This window comes from Anas platyrhynchos, chromosome 20, assembly GCF_047663525.1.
Source record: "Anas platyrhynchos isolate ZD024472 breed Pekin duck chromosome 20, IASCAAS_PekinDuck_T2T, whole genome shotgun sequence".
Classification (NCBI taxonomy): domain Eukaryota; kingdom Metazoa; phylum Chordata; class Aves; order Anseriformes; family Anatidae; genus Anas; species Anas platyrhynchos.
Genome location: NC_092606.1, coordinates 3278848 through 3292993, shown reverse-complemented (window position 1 = coordinate 3292993; position 14146 = coordinate 3278848). Strand labels below are relative to the sequence as shown.

Genomic DNA, 14146 nt, shown 5'->3' with positions numbered 1-14146 from the left:
AAATGTTTCTTCCATGTTGCTATCTTCTTCTTCTTGGCCATGTGCAAGTTGTTAAAGGCCTGGAGGCAGTGAAATTTGGTTGTTAAGAAACGGTACCTTCAGCTTGCAAACAAATTACACTCCAGCATTGGTAAAGCAGTGGCAACGCTGATGTGTTTGGGCATTTTGCTTTAGCAGGAGAGAGCACAGGGGGAGGGTGATCCCTAAATATTGGAACACAGCAATTCCACTGAGTGATGGAGGGAGCTTGTCCATCGTGTGCGTAACTGCGGCACTTCCAGGAGTCATCTCTCTTGCCAGACACAGCTGCGCCCTGCTGGAGCTCCCCTGGCCCAGTGGCACTCACGTAACGCCAGGATCACCTCTCTGCGATGGGTGCTGTGAACGGACCTGTCTGTGGTGCCTTCGCCTCTAAAATCCGTGCTAAGCTCCGGTCAGACTGAGAGCAGTGCTTCAGTTCAGGTGGTTCCGAACGGGCACAAAGAGCTCTGCCGGGCTGCTGGGGAAGCCAAAAGGATCTCCCTGGCTCTCTGTGCCCAGAAACAGGCAGATGGAGGCAGAAATCCTACGGGCAGCACCCACGGGTGGCGTGGGGCCACCTCCATTCCCTGGGGCTGCCGCGACCTTTCCGGAGGACGGGCTATAAAGAGAAACGCAGCTCAGCGCGGGCAGCCCCGGTCAGAGCCTGAAGTCACAATGATTTTTTCAGAAGACAATCACGGAGCTATAAATACCGCGGCGCCGGTGGCTTTCAATCCTGGGGCAGGAGCAGTCGGATCACGGGGTGGGGTGGCTGCTATCAGGGAACCACACGGGGACACCGCGCGTGGCTCCTGCCCTCCCGCTGGGACGCGGGTGCTGGAGGGGATGCTGCGGGTGGCAGCCCTGCCATCAGCACACCCCGTCCCCTTTCCTCCTCCTCTCCCTCTCACACTTTACGACCCTCAATGACTTAACCCCTCTTCAGGGTGCGCGTCCCCCCATCCCGAGCCCCTTTCCCAAAATTTAACTTTCCACCATCGGCCGTGCCCTTGGCTGCTGCTCCCATGGGGCTGACTGCTCCTGCCCCAGCCAGGGCATTTTCGTGCTGACAGGAAGGATTTACAGGAGCGCCTCCAGGCTGCCAAACGCCGGGGATATTTTTACCCAGCTCCAGCCTGGGGAATAAATAGCAGTGAGGCCAAGAGACGCGCCGTGGATGCAGCCTGGCTGCGATGGAGACGTCACCCGGAGGGCGGCCGCCCCCAGAAAGGTTTCCTCGGCCTCTTGCTGCGGGTTTTGGGGCAGGGCAGTGCTGGTGCCCAGCAAGGCCAGGTGGCACCAGCAGCCTTTGCTGGGAGCATCACGGCAGCATCAGCCCCTTGCACCCACGGCGCTTCGGAGCCGCTCTGAGCAGGCTCCAAAAAATGTTGGCACTGGTATTGAGATAGGGAAGACGTCAAAAGCAGAACGGTGCTGTGAGAAACCACTAAAAGCTGAAAATTTTTTATTTTTTTTTTTCTCTCTCTCACAGAAAACACTTTGCTTCCTCTGAAATTCTGGGTTCAGCTGAAAATTCCACTGTTTTCGGTACAAAAATAAAAGGCGGTGACGTCCCAGAGCGCCCCGTTACGCGTGGCTCAGGCCCCAGGCAGCCGCGGTGGGAGCTGCCCCTCGATTTGTTCTCCTTGTATGGAAACTTCTGCTTAGGTGAAGGAAAAAGCTGGGGGAAAAAAATTTAAAAAGGCTTTCCCAGGGGCCCAGCCTCGCCCTGTGGAAACGTGTGCCCTCGGTGAAGAAATTCTGCACAAGTGTTTGGATGCTTTACAGAAATAACAGAAAAATATAGGAGCGTGCTCTTATATAGCTCTGCTTCCTCATCAGGCTCGGGCTGGTGTTTTCTTTTCCACTCGGACAAGACTTTTCCCATAATTGTGCTATTTTTGTGAAGGTTTCAGGGCAGAAATCGAGGGCCCCTCCTCTGCGGGCCTGAGGAAGCCCTGAGGAAAGGCAGCTGTGCCCATTGCAGCCTCCCCGGCCCCTCGGTCTGGTGCTTCACAGGGGAATCGGGGCTGCTCGTGCCGGGTGCTGCCGGGCTCTGCACCTCGGGCCCCATCCCAGGAGGGGTTTCGTGGCCTGGCCCAGGCCAGATCCCCTGCCCGGGGCTGTCAGCTTGCTCCGGGGGTGTTTTGGGAGCTCTGCTCTTGGGGCTCCTGCCCTGCAGATGGGGCCGTGGTTCCCCTCCTTGCTTCTTCTCCTGTTCCCGGCAACCTCAGCCAAACTCGGGGAGAGTCCAGCTTCCTTCTTCCTTCTTCCACAGCAGTCGAGCAGTGATGATCTCTTGCTGACGGACAGACGGACAAACCACAGCGTGCACAAGCGCTGGCTTCATGGTGTAGCCCAGATTTTTCACAGGTTGGGGACAGGCTATGTGAAAGTGTAGGATCCAATAACGCTTTTAAAGCCAAAAAATAATAATATTTTTGATTTCTTTTCTTAACAAACACTGGGTCTAGAGCAACTCCTTTGGCTGAGTGAACAGCCCAATGTCGTGGTTGTCTCTGGCTGTCCCCCAGAGCTGCCAGCTCGGCTCGCTTTGTGACACCCCGATGGGCTGCCCCTGCGGCAGGGGGATGGGACAGGGCCCAGCCCCTGCTCCGTGAGCTCCTGAGCTCCGGCTCTTCTGCCTTCTTTCTCCCCCAGCCTGCAACGCTCAGCTTGAAGCAGTCTGGCCGTGCTCTTTGTACCTGCGGCCCCCACTGCAGCCTGGCTCAACACCCACATCTGCATCCCGTGTCTCAGCTTCTCCATCCAAAAAATCTGGGACCCAGGCAAAATTCAAGCCTCAGGGCAAAACCATTGCTGGAGATGTTGGCTGATGGAGGGGAGCATTTACTTCAGATCGGCTGCCCAACAGCGAGAAGACCTATTTTGAACCAGAGACTGGAAACATTTGGGCTAATCCCAGGTGAAAGCTGATTAAAGGCTTGGTGGCGCAGATCTGGAGCGTGTCCTGTCGGTCTGCAGAGCCCCCAGACACACCGCAAGGAAACGGGGCTCAGCACCGGGGCACTGGGGCAGTGTCCCCCGGCCACACTGATGGGGCCAGGACCTGTTTGTGCCTTATCCCTGCTCCGTCCCCGGGTGCTCCCGCTGCACCCGTTCAGAGCAGCGCGAGCGGCTTCGTGCTGCGGGCAGGAGCTGGCCCAGGGTGAGGAGCCCACTGGTGTCGGGCACCTTCACATCCTCCATCTCCTGCTTGTCCTTTTTGTTCGTGCATTGTTCAATTCCCCTCCGGGGTGCTCGTGGTCAGGGCAGGACAAAAAGGAGCCAGCTGCTTAAGCAAGGAGCGAATATTTAAACTGTGGAGTTCGACATGCTCCGGGTTACAGCTGAAATTGCCAAAACAGGCTAAAACACTGCTCTGGTCAATGATAAACAGAAGGCACGGCACAGCTCTGCGGTTCCCAGGGTGCTGGAGGGGCTTTTGGTGCACAAAGTGCATGGAGCTGAGCGCTGACCCTTGCTGGGAGGAGGTCAGAGCTTCCTGCTCCTTCCCAGGCTGGCGAGCACAGGCGTCGCGGGCACTGCAGCGAGGGGTCGCCCAGACCGGTGACGTGGCAGCGAGTGTTTGCCCTGTCCATACCCAAGCAAAATATTTATAGACTTTGGGCACTGCTTGCAGGGTCCTGTAAATTAGTTGCTACCAGGGGTGGGAGCCCCCGTGGGCTTTCTGACCTGCGTGGGCTGCAGGGTTGGGCCCTCCTGGTTTAAACCTTTGCTTGTAGTCTTCCAAAGAGGCATAAAATCTAGTAGTTCCTAAAACCATTTTTAACTCATCTAATAATTTTAATCCACCTTTTCCTTGAATTGCTGCAGAAGCACCACAGCAGCCCCTTGTCCGAGGCTCGCAGCTTCCCAAGCTTCGCTACAAACAGCTGCTGGGTCTTGTGCATTGCAGCTTGTGAAAGCACAGTGCTTCCTACAGGTATAAATGCTGAGTTCCCCAGCTGCAGCACGCCTGGCACTGCCAAACGCTGCTGTGCCGCTGCTCCAGCTGGGTAAATATTAGGCAGGCTGGAGCTGGACTCCGGGCAGTGCTTCGGCAAACAGCATTCAGTGTGCTCACAATGTAATTTCCTTTCCAGAAAAATATTTACTTACCTCTCTGGTCACTCTCGAATTGAAAGCACATTTAAAGCAGGCTTGTGTGGAATTGCTTAGATTGGGTTTTTTATTTTTCTCTAAACTAAAAAGGGGGGTTGTGCGAGGAGCGGCCGTGCCCCACAGCTTTCTAAAGCCCGTGCTCCAGGTGTTTATGTGCTGTCGCATATAAATCACACCTCGGACCATGGGCCCTTGTATCTAATCAGGGGCTCTCAGTGTTTAAAACATCGCTGAGTCCTGGCTGTGCAAATAGCCCCGAGCACGTCCTCCTGTCCCCCTTGCCCACCCACACCAAGCAAAGTCCTGGGCAAACCCTTGTTTGCACACATTTGCATACATCTGAAGGCAGTCGGTGAGGTGGGAGCGATATTTCTACTTATTGATGCTCAGCCACCCCCCCTGGGCCATACACGTGGGGAGGGATTCAGGCACCGTCGGGGCATGCTGCCATTTCTCCCCAGTATTTATGCCCTGCACCAAATCAGAGCTCCCTGTGCCAGGAGGCGCCGCAGCTTTTTGTGTGCAGTGATTCAGGGAACACCGAAGGCAAATTCAGCTCCGCTTGCAGCCAGCAGCGCTCCCCGCAGCAAGGGAGATGTCCGATGAGTTAAAAATGATTTTAGGAACTACGAGTTTTTATGTCTCTTTGGAAGACAATAGCAAATATCTCTCCAATCAGTCATCTTCCCAATAAATGCTGAAGGTGCCAGTAAATCTCATTTTTAAAAAGCGCAGCCCATAACCTGAGACACCTGGCCACTTCCCCTCGCCCAGCCTGAGCTCGTAGCATGAAACGAGCTCAGAGCACCCAGCCCTGCCCAGGCTGGGGCCCTGTGGCCGTGGGCAGAGGCAGCGTTGGTCTGGATGCGCCCGGAGCCCTGCACTGGGGACGTGCAGGGCAGCGCGAGCCCTCCTCAGGCTGAGCTGTGCCCCCCAACGTCGCTATTTTTGCCCGGATTAGAGGGAAATTAAAATTAATCCTCGGAGTTCAGGAGATCTCTGGGGTTTAGCGTTTTTTTTTTCCTGATCGTTCGTTATTTTTAGCAGCTGCTTTTTATTTTTAGCATCTCCCGAGTGCTGCAGGTACTTGAGCTCCCGCCCCACGTCCTCATCACTGCGTGGGCACCGGCGAGCTCAGCAGTCGGCCCCGTCTCCCTCCCTCCCACTGCCCCACTTCGTTAGCTTGAATCCTTGAATCCTTCTGCTGCATCACGTCTTTGCTTCCCATATTTGCGTTTTACGGACAAAAACCCTTCCTGTGAGCAGCGAAGGGCAACTTCTCCTCTCCCACTCCCTTGCTCTGCCTGGAGACGCAGCCTGCCTGGGAAGCAACCCACAGATTTCACACTTGGAGATCAAAGGACTGAAAACGTTTGATCTCCCTACCTTTTTAATTGCTACGCCCCCAGCAGCCCGCTCAGGGCACAGGACTGTGCCCCGCAGGCACCCAGCCCGGGCTTGGTGTGCGGCCACGGGGCTTGGCGTCCTTTAAGATCACCCCGTGCAGGTGTCGTTGGTGAACGCAGAGGTTAATATTTAATTAGACACTATTTCTGTCGGATGACAGACACCGTGAGTGGAGCCTGATCCTAGAGCCGGTTGCAGCAGCCCAGTGATCTCTATTTCTATTCAGGACATTCGCACAAGCAGGCGATGCTGCCTCCATCCCGGCGGACAGGCTTTGCATCTGTAAAAACACCAAACGTGTTCATTCCTCGCCCCTATTTTACACACCACACCCGATTTGCACCGCAGATGGTTCCTGTAGGTTTGCTGCTGCACACCTGTAAGCCCGGGGGCTCCTTGGTGGCTGCCACACACGGGCCCAATGCCTCCTGGCCGGGGTCTGCCACCTCGCCTCTCCCCGCCTGCCATGGGCTGCACGTGAGCGGCCCCACTTCGAGCGGCGGCGAGGATTGATTTCTTGATTACAGTCTAATGCGTGGTATAATTAAGGAAATCCTCACGCTTCTGAAAGTCATTAGGAGACGGTTAATTGGGATGGGGCTGGGAGCTGCCTGCTGGGGGGGGGGAGGGGGCACATGGTGGCTCCCCAGGGCTCCGAAATGTTGTGAGCTGCAGCTGCCGCTCCTGGTCCTGGCCAGCCACTTGGGTTTGGCTTTATTTTTTGCATCTTTTTTTTTTTTTTCCACTTTATTACATATTTGAAGACTGCTTCCATGTCTCTCTCCAGCCTTTCCTCCTCCAGTCTTGGCATGGATCGTGTTTGCCATATTTCTGCTCGTCGCCGGTGCTTTTCTGATGCTTCCCAGCCCGACAGGCAGCGCCCTGAGCTGTGCACTGCGATCCAGCCTCCGGGTACAGGATGCTCCTTTCCCAGCCGTGCTGTGCCCTGCTCCTGGCTGTAACATTTTATGAAGGTGAAATTCTACCTGCAGCCCACCAGCTCCCAGGTTTTTTTTTTTTTCCTTAATAATTTCTCCCTGTTTTTGCACTGTTTTTTGTTTGTTTGTTGTTTGGTTTGGTTTGGTTTGTTTTTTTTGGGGGGGGGACATCAGAAGAAGAGGTGCAAGACTGCCCTGGGGGATTGCAGAGCGGTGCCAGGGTAATGCATAAAACCGTAGTTCATGCTGGGAGTGGGTGACTGCATCACAAACTGGTCTCATTCGTGAAATGTTAATTGAATAGTAAATTGTAGATCTGCTAAATAGATGGGGTGAAAAGATCAATTCACAGCAAGCAGAGGAAACCATATTTCGAGGCAGAAAAAACTAATTAGGGAAAAATCAGTATTTCTGTCAGTAGTGTGAGTTATTAACGCGTGTAGTAGACGTGTCTGATGAGCTTTTCATGTGGAAATTATTACAGATGGATGGATTTTCAGTCGCACAGATGCATAAGTGCGTCGTGCTTGCAGTTTGATTTTGCTCACCCTGCAGTGCCATGTAAAACTGCTGCAGCATCACAAGCATGTGGGTGGCCACTGAAGAAAGGGGAAATATGACAATAATTTGTTTTTGGTCGTGCCTTGGAACAGAAGACAAACAGGAATCTGACCACATCCCCCAGCACTCGGCAGTGATTTGAAATCCACAGCACGCGGTGTGCTGAGGCAGTGTCCTGCACTGCAAGGGGTGGGACCAGCAAGCAGGAATTCTGATTTTTTAATGCATCATGAACCAGCTTACTGGAGTCTATCTGGTGCTGCATCTCAACTAAACATCTCAAAATGCAGGGGAATAGAGAAAAAAAAATAACAGATTTGAAATCATCAGCAGCAACGCGGTTTACCCTGGGTTTGTATGTGATGGAGACGTTCTAAATCCTGGAGTGAGTGACAGATTCAGGTGGCAAATACTCTGGAAAGAAGCCCAGTGCCGGTGGTCCCGGCGGTGCCAGAGGGGCAGGGTGCTGCCCTGCAGTGTCTGCAAGAGGCTGAACTGGAATCCCATATGCTGCAAAAAGATCTGATCCCCGACACAGGCTGCTCTTTCAAGGTCATTTCGTTCTGCTTCAGGGTGCAGGGAATTGTATTTCTGAGCTTTTCCAGATTAAGGGACATATGAGCAGCAGGCCTGAATTTCTCCTTGGCTTTTTGTGGTTTTTGCTTAGGCTTGGAATGTCACTCAAGAAGCTTGTGTTTAAGTCAGGAAACCTGGACTGTGCGCAAACGCCAAGAGACACCCTTACAGGGCAGCTTGCTGCAGAGCATTTCATACACAGTGCAAGATGCCCTGGACTTAGGTACCTGCTCCATCCAGCCCAGGATGGATCCAGCACTGCACCACCAAGGTCTCAGGAGGGTCAGGCTTTAGCTGGGCTATGTAACAGGGAGCCCAGGTAAAGCACAAAGGTCCCTTGTGCAAAAAACAGCTACTGCTCCCCCAGCCCTGGCAGTGAGACAAGGCAGTACAAACCTCTGAGTGCCTTGAACACCTGGAAGTACAGCTCAGCTGTGCTAAGTACTCGAGTTCTTACCCCAAATAATCTGTAGTCTATCCAGTTAAAGATCTCCTTCAGTTCTTCAGCTCCACATATGGGGGAAGCACAGTGCTCAGCATTGGTCATCACTGAGTAAGTCTAGATCAAATAGAGCGAAACAGACAGTTCTGATGCTGAAGTCATTAAATCTTTTGGCTAAGCTAAAAAGGCAGAGTGAATAATGTTTTTAATATACCCAGGAAATCCTCCATATCGGATGAGATCAGAAGAAGCCATTAGCAAGGAGGGACAGGGATTCTTCTCCAAACAAAGGCAGATACTGAGTAATTGCAGCTCTATAAACACAGCATCACTTAAAATATTCAATAATTCACCCAGCATCTGGGGAAGCATCAAAACTTTGTGTTTAATATAAAGGTGGATGGGTGAAAAATAATTAGGACCCTTACAGTTCCACACTTACTTTTCTAATCTGTATTGTACTCAGGCCATTATATATTTAAAGGGTTTATTCTGTGCTAATGGGAATGGTATTGGCAAATTCATCTCATGTTCAGAGAAGAGCCTTCACCATCTTTGTTCTTCTGAATTAAAGGACAGAGGCAAGGATTTTTCTGAATACCCGCTCTTTTATTTTTCATAAAAGGCTAAAGAGATGCTTGCTTTACAGATTACATCTTCTTTCTGACAACAAATTCCACTTTATCTAGAGAGAAAAGATGAGAAAACAGCAAAACCTGTAACTTAATATAACACTACATGCTGAGATAGCACAGGTTTTCATTAGCTCCTAATAGCAGAGGAACATTTGAGTGGTTCTCAAGCATCCGTTAACCCTGAAAACACCACTAAAGCACAAGAGCAGTGTGATAACAATTTTATGGGGACCAAATATGCAGTCAACTTATCCAGCAGCCCATGGCTCTGCCTCCAAGCACCTTTCAGATTAGCTGTTAGCCAACCTGTTGTACGCCTCCTTCGCTTAATGTCGTGCTATAAATCACGGTGTACAATTTAAGAAGGAAGTCTGTGCTGGGCTAGCAGTCGTCATTGCTAGTAATGGACTCAAGCTGCAAAATTTGGATTCAAAGCTCAGAGCTGTTTGGATTTAGGGTTTTAGGTTGCCCATTATAGAAATAAGAAACAGATGGGATTTGCAGGCCTGGTTCGGACTCCACACTTCTCATAAGGTCAGTGTTGTTTAAATCAAATCAGATTTTAAGTCAGATTCATTTCTGCCTGTGCCCACATGTTGTGTGGCGCAAAGTATCCCCAGGGCCAGAATCATTAAAATACCGAGTATGTTCTGTATATCTCAGAAAAGGAATATTACTGCTGGTTCTGCAAGCAAAGTGAAATTAGTGGGAATTGGGAACATTTGCAGGCAGGGCCAAAAAGGTCCTTAGCATGCATTTATACATCAAAGATCCTGTATTTTTAGAGCTTTATAGTTGAGGAACTTACAGTATCCCTTTTTCCTCTCACAAGGCTCTGTGAGACTCACGGAAGGGCTTGCTATATCCTTACCAATTTGCAGAAGAGCACACCTTGCCTTGGCCTGCTGCAGACTGTCTCTCTTGGGGCGGGACTGGCAGAGTGTTTTACTCGGCTGGCTCGCCACACGAAGCTGTTGCTTCGTCGTCTTTTCAAACCAAGCCTCGGTATCTTCCCTCTGGAAGAATCACCTCCGCTGAACAAATTACTAAATTTAGTAGCGAAATAACAGGCTCAGATTGCATTTTGCTGAAGGTCAGATTAGAGTATCTAATGGGGTTGTCTGGCTTTCACATCTAAATGCCATTTGAAATAAGGCTGCTGAGCACCTTTCGGTCTGTGTCGGTGTGCAACTGACTGTGCTTTGTCACTTACCAGTAACAACCCAGTAATTCTGCAATTCCTGTGAAAGGGGAACTTCCCAGGGGACTTTCACTGGTTCCCAGTGCCTCGTGGAGATTATGTAGAAGAAGAGATTTATAGAAGCGCAGAGTTAAAGATTCACAAGCAGGTGTTATCTCAAATGTGCTGCACAGCTCATATCCATGCCAACAGATCATGGACAAAATACATAAGCTGCTCTTCCCAGGGTGTCTATTCAACAGGCCAGCTGCTTTTGTCACGGGTGCACGAAACGGGAGTATCTAATAAGGAAGCACTTTGATGTCGCTGAGCCTAGCTGCCAGACCAGCTGCGACAAGGGCAATGCCTTGGGACACCGCGCTGCGATGCTGCAGGGAATAAAGAGCTAAGGAGGGCAAATGTTCAGTCTTTAAAGGCTTCCAGCCTAATGTAGGATTAGTGGAGAGAAAATGGACTGCACATTAAAATTCATGAAGGAGTACAATTTAAGATCTATGAATAACAGGGCCACAATTACGCAGGGCTGGGGATTTGGTTTTGTTTTAGCTTTTTTCCAGTGCTGGTGGAAGAACGAAGCCATTAGCGGGATGTGTGTGGCTGTCGTAGGCTCTGCCTTTGTTGCTGGGTGCTGTGGACATCCACAGCTGATGATACTGAAGGGTTAAACATGGGGACAAGAGCAAATTGGATAATGCAACCTCTGCTCCATAGAATCACAGATGAAATACAGGTTTTTTGTGGTCTGTTTGGTAGGCCCATTTCCTTGTTTCTGGATCTGAAGGCCGCATCTGAGGCAAGGAGACACCTCAATGGTGGCTGGGCCTAGCCTGTGAGCTGCTCATGGTGGCCCAGAAAACGTATCATGAAGGCAACCACAGAAGGCAATGAGGGGAATTTTGACCAAAAAGATTTCCCAATGGTTCTAGGGAGACCCTGTCGCACTGGGAGAAGACGCTCCAAAGCCAGGCTGCGGAAGGAAGCAGAAGATGGATCTGACCCTGTGGGTCATAGGAAGAGGAGGAAGGCAGTGGGTGCATGCAGCTCATCAGCACCTGATTTTGGGAGAGCATGGAGGAGATCTGGCTTTTCTTAATGATTTGCTGTGAGAAAAGCTCAGGCCAGGGGTTAACTTGTCCTCCACAGTCCCCTCCGTGAGCACTGAGTTGGTGAAACCAGTCAGCTGCCTTTGTGCTGCAGTCCTAATATAGAACAAAAGTGTAGTGTTTTGTCCTAGATTGAACAGTTGGGGAAATAAAACTACTTTGTGTGGTAGGAGGTGCTGCCACATACACAAGAAGACAATTCCAAGACAGGCTAGGATATCTGCTTACTTTACACTCATAGAATAAATATAATCATAGCTGTGGTGCACTCTAATGGGAACGTAGAGTAAATTATTGATTTATCACATCTGATAAGGAAGTCAGGAGAACAATAATCATGCCTAGTACACAGAAAGATTAGAAGCCTCCCACGGGCTGTAACAGAAGTGTAGGTGTGAGGCATTCCTAAAATCGCCATCAGCTTTCAGTGCCACAGGTACCGCAGGCCTGGAGTCAGGGAAATGCTTCAGGTGGAGGCCCGTGGCTTGTACGATTTCCATGGGATCGTTCCCAATATTCAGCCCCTCACCTGCCTGCTGTGTATGAGCAGGCAGACAGACGGACGGACAGACTGTGCCTTGTGTGTGAATGAGGACAGCTGAGCCATGCCGAATCCTCTGGCCCGTGACCTTTTTGTGCACGCTGGCACCTGGCAGCAGCAGCAGCAATCACTTGTGTGCGGCCTTGGAAACAGCTGCGGGTCTGACACGTCTGACACTGTGGTTAAATTTAAAAAGGGTGATGCAGGAGTACGTGTGAGGGTGGTAAATTAACCAAATTAATTGCTGGCCCGTCATAGACCAACTTGAAAGAAAACAGGGTTTTAAGAGAAACAGTCGGGGCTTGTAGTGGGCAAGCCAGGTCTCTTCTACTGAGCACAGCAAGGTTTGTGCAGAAATGTTCGCAGAGCTGGGGTGTTGAGACCTGATCCTGCACCTGTGTCTTGCTGCGGGCCAGATCCTGGCTGTGGCCATGAGCAGGCAAACCTCAGGTGCCCTCAGGCAGGCACAGGCCTCAGTGCATACTGCACAGTGCTGCCTCCCCATTCTCCTTCCCTGCAGTATTTTTTAGCAGAAACCTGCAAAGGCGTCTCTGAGTAACCTGGCTGTGCTTGCAGACTGTAGGCTCTTGTTTTCTGTGGAACTAAGCACCAGGCAGATCTATTCAGTGTGCAGGAGAAAGGCTAAGGCATCTGATCCTGTCTTCAGAAAGAAGCGATCTGTAACAAGCGGAGGAAAATTTGAAATAAAACTTATCGATTCACAAATGTTTTGTGGCAAGGCATTCTAAGATAGCAGATGGCAGTGTAAAGGGGTTTTGCTTTTTGCTGTGTCTAACACCTTCATTCTCTGTTTTAAGAATAACGCTTTTCCAATAACAGCTCAGAGCCAGTGCTGCAGAAATCCTGGCTGACAGAAGAACTGCTGGTCGGCTGACAGGAGCACGGTTTGTGGGAACATTGGGCTATGCTCTTTGTCAGTAGTGAAATTAAAGCTCAGGGATCTTTCTTCTAAAACATGGCCCTACTTTCCACGGGCACAAAGCAATTACCGGTCTTCACTTGCTCAGTGTAATTAATAGATGTGGTTTCCTTCACAAGCGTCAAGGGATGCCATGTTCATCGTGGAACGGACTGCTCTGTCCAGAGTAAGGACAAGAAAATTCCTCAGGAACCTGGGCCTCTCCTCTGGGAAGAGCAATAAATCTGTTGTGTACCACAAGGGATTGGAATATTCACCATATCCCATTATCTCTCTGCACGTCAGAAGAGAAAAGATATCCTCTGCTCAGAAACGAAAAAAGACATCCTCAGGGGTAATTCAGTACAGGAAGCTGGCAGAGCTGCAGCCCTCTATCACCTTTACATGTAATTTGCAATTATGTGTAAAGCTAAACCTTAGGAAAAAAGCAATTTCAGTCTTCCTGGCTAGCCTGAAAGTCACCATGCTACCCTGTGTAGCACAGTTACTGACAGAGCAGCTGTGTGGGTAGAGATGCATTTTTACAGAGTTATTAGAGCAGGGAATTGTGCTGGGATTACTGGGTTCTTCTCCCAGCTCTGCCTTTGATTTGTGGTGTGCGCAGACCCCTTAATTTGTTTCTGTTTTCCCCATCTGTGAAACCAAGATAACATCACAAGGGAATTGTAGAGTGTGATTCATTAATGTTTATTAGACAGAGGGAAATCCTTAAATGAATGGCACTGTATTCCAGGAGGGCAAAGTTCAGGACTGCAAAGAGGCTGATTAAACCCAAATCTGCTATTCCCAGGCTAGGAGGACAAAAAAAGAAAATTGAAAAACCTTACCTACCCCTGTGCGTGCCAAAAGCAGTATGTGATTTAAATAGAATCACGTAGAATGTGCATGTCTGCATGCATTCGTATATACATGAGTATCTATGAAAACCATATAATAATGTAATAAAAATTATCAGTAAAAGACTACCAAAAAGTGTGTTTGAAGTTTCCAGTAGGAAATAGTAAAGCAGTGTATATGATCACCATTAACTGAGCAAGTTACTAGCAGCAACACGGCATTAGTACATTGTGAGGAAATAAATACGATACGCTTTCACAAAGGGATGCAACAGCATACAGCAGATTGACATGTTCCATTATGTACCTAAGTGATCAGAGCTATAGGACGGTTAGAGCCATCTTACTGCCAGGCTGATGTGCTTCTTGTGCTTACAGAACAGCATCGAAGTTACTGTCAGTAATTGCTACAGGTCAGCCTCAGACAGAAATGGCAGATCTGTACCAGCAGAATGCCTAAACGCCTAAATGCTGTCCAAAGTATGACTCTTCATGTTAGTACGTGCCGATTGTTTGTCAGCAGCTGGTGGACAGTTTTTGTAGCTTTGGAGAAGGGATTTGTCTTGCTGTTATTTATTTATTTTGTGGGGGGCAAAGATTGTTGCAAACCCCTCAGAGTAATAAACCCAGGGACACAACACCAGGTATCCTTTGTAGCTGTAGCACTGTAATGAAACGCTTCCTGCACTGACCTCTTCTCTCTGGCTGTATTAATAAGGAAGGGCAGAAAACATCTTACCTGCCACCACTTTACCATGCCGGTTTCTAGACAGACTAAACAAATATTTATAGGCTTTAGAAATATCTGAATCTGGCAACC

At 49.9% G+C, this 14146-nt stretch overlaps 1 long non-coding RNA gene across 1 annotated transcript; it reads left to right on the top strand.

The window, feature by feature from the left end:
* The first annotated feature begins 6133 nt into the window (after positions 1-6133).
* Positions 6134-11350, top strand: LOC106015374 (uncharacterized). The gene is made up of 3 exons (XR_001187351.5): positions 6134-6259; positions 6341-6527; positions 6976-11350. It is a non-coding gene; the product is annotated as an uncharacterized lncRNA (long non-coding RNA).
* Positions 11351-14146: the final 2796 nt, after the last annotated feature.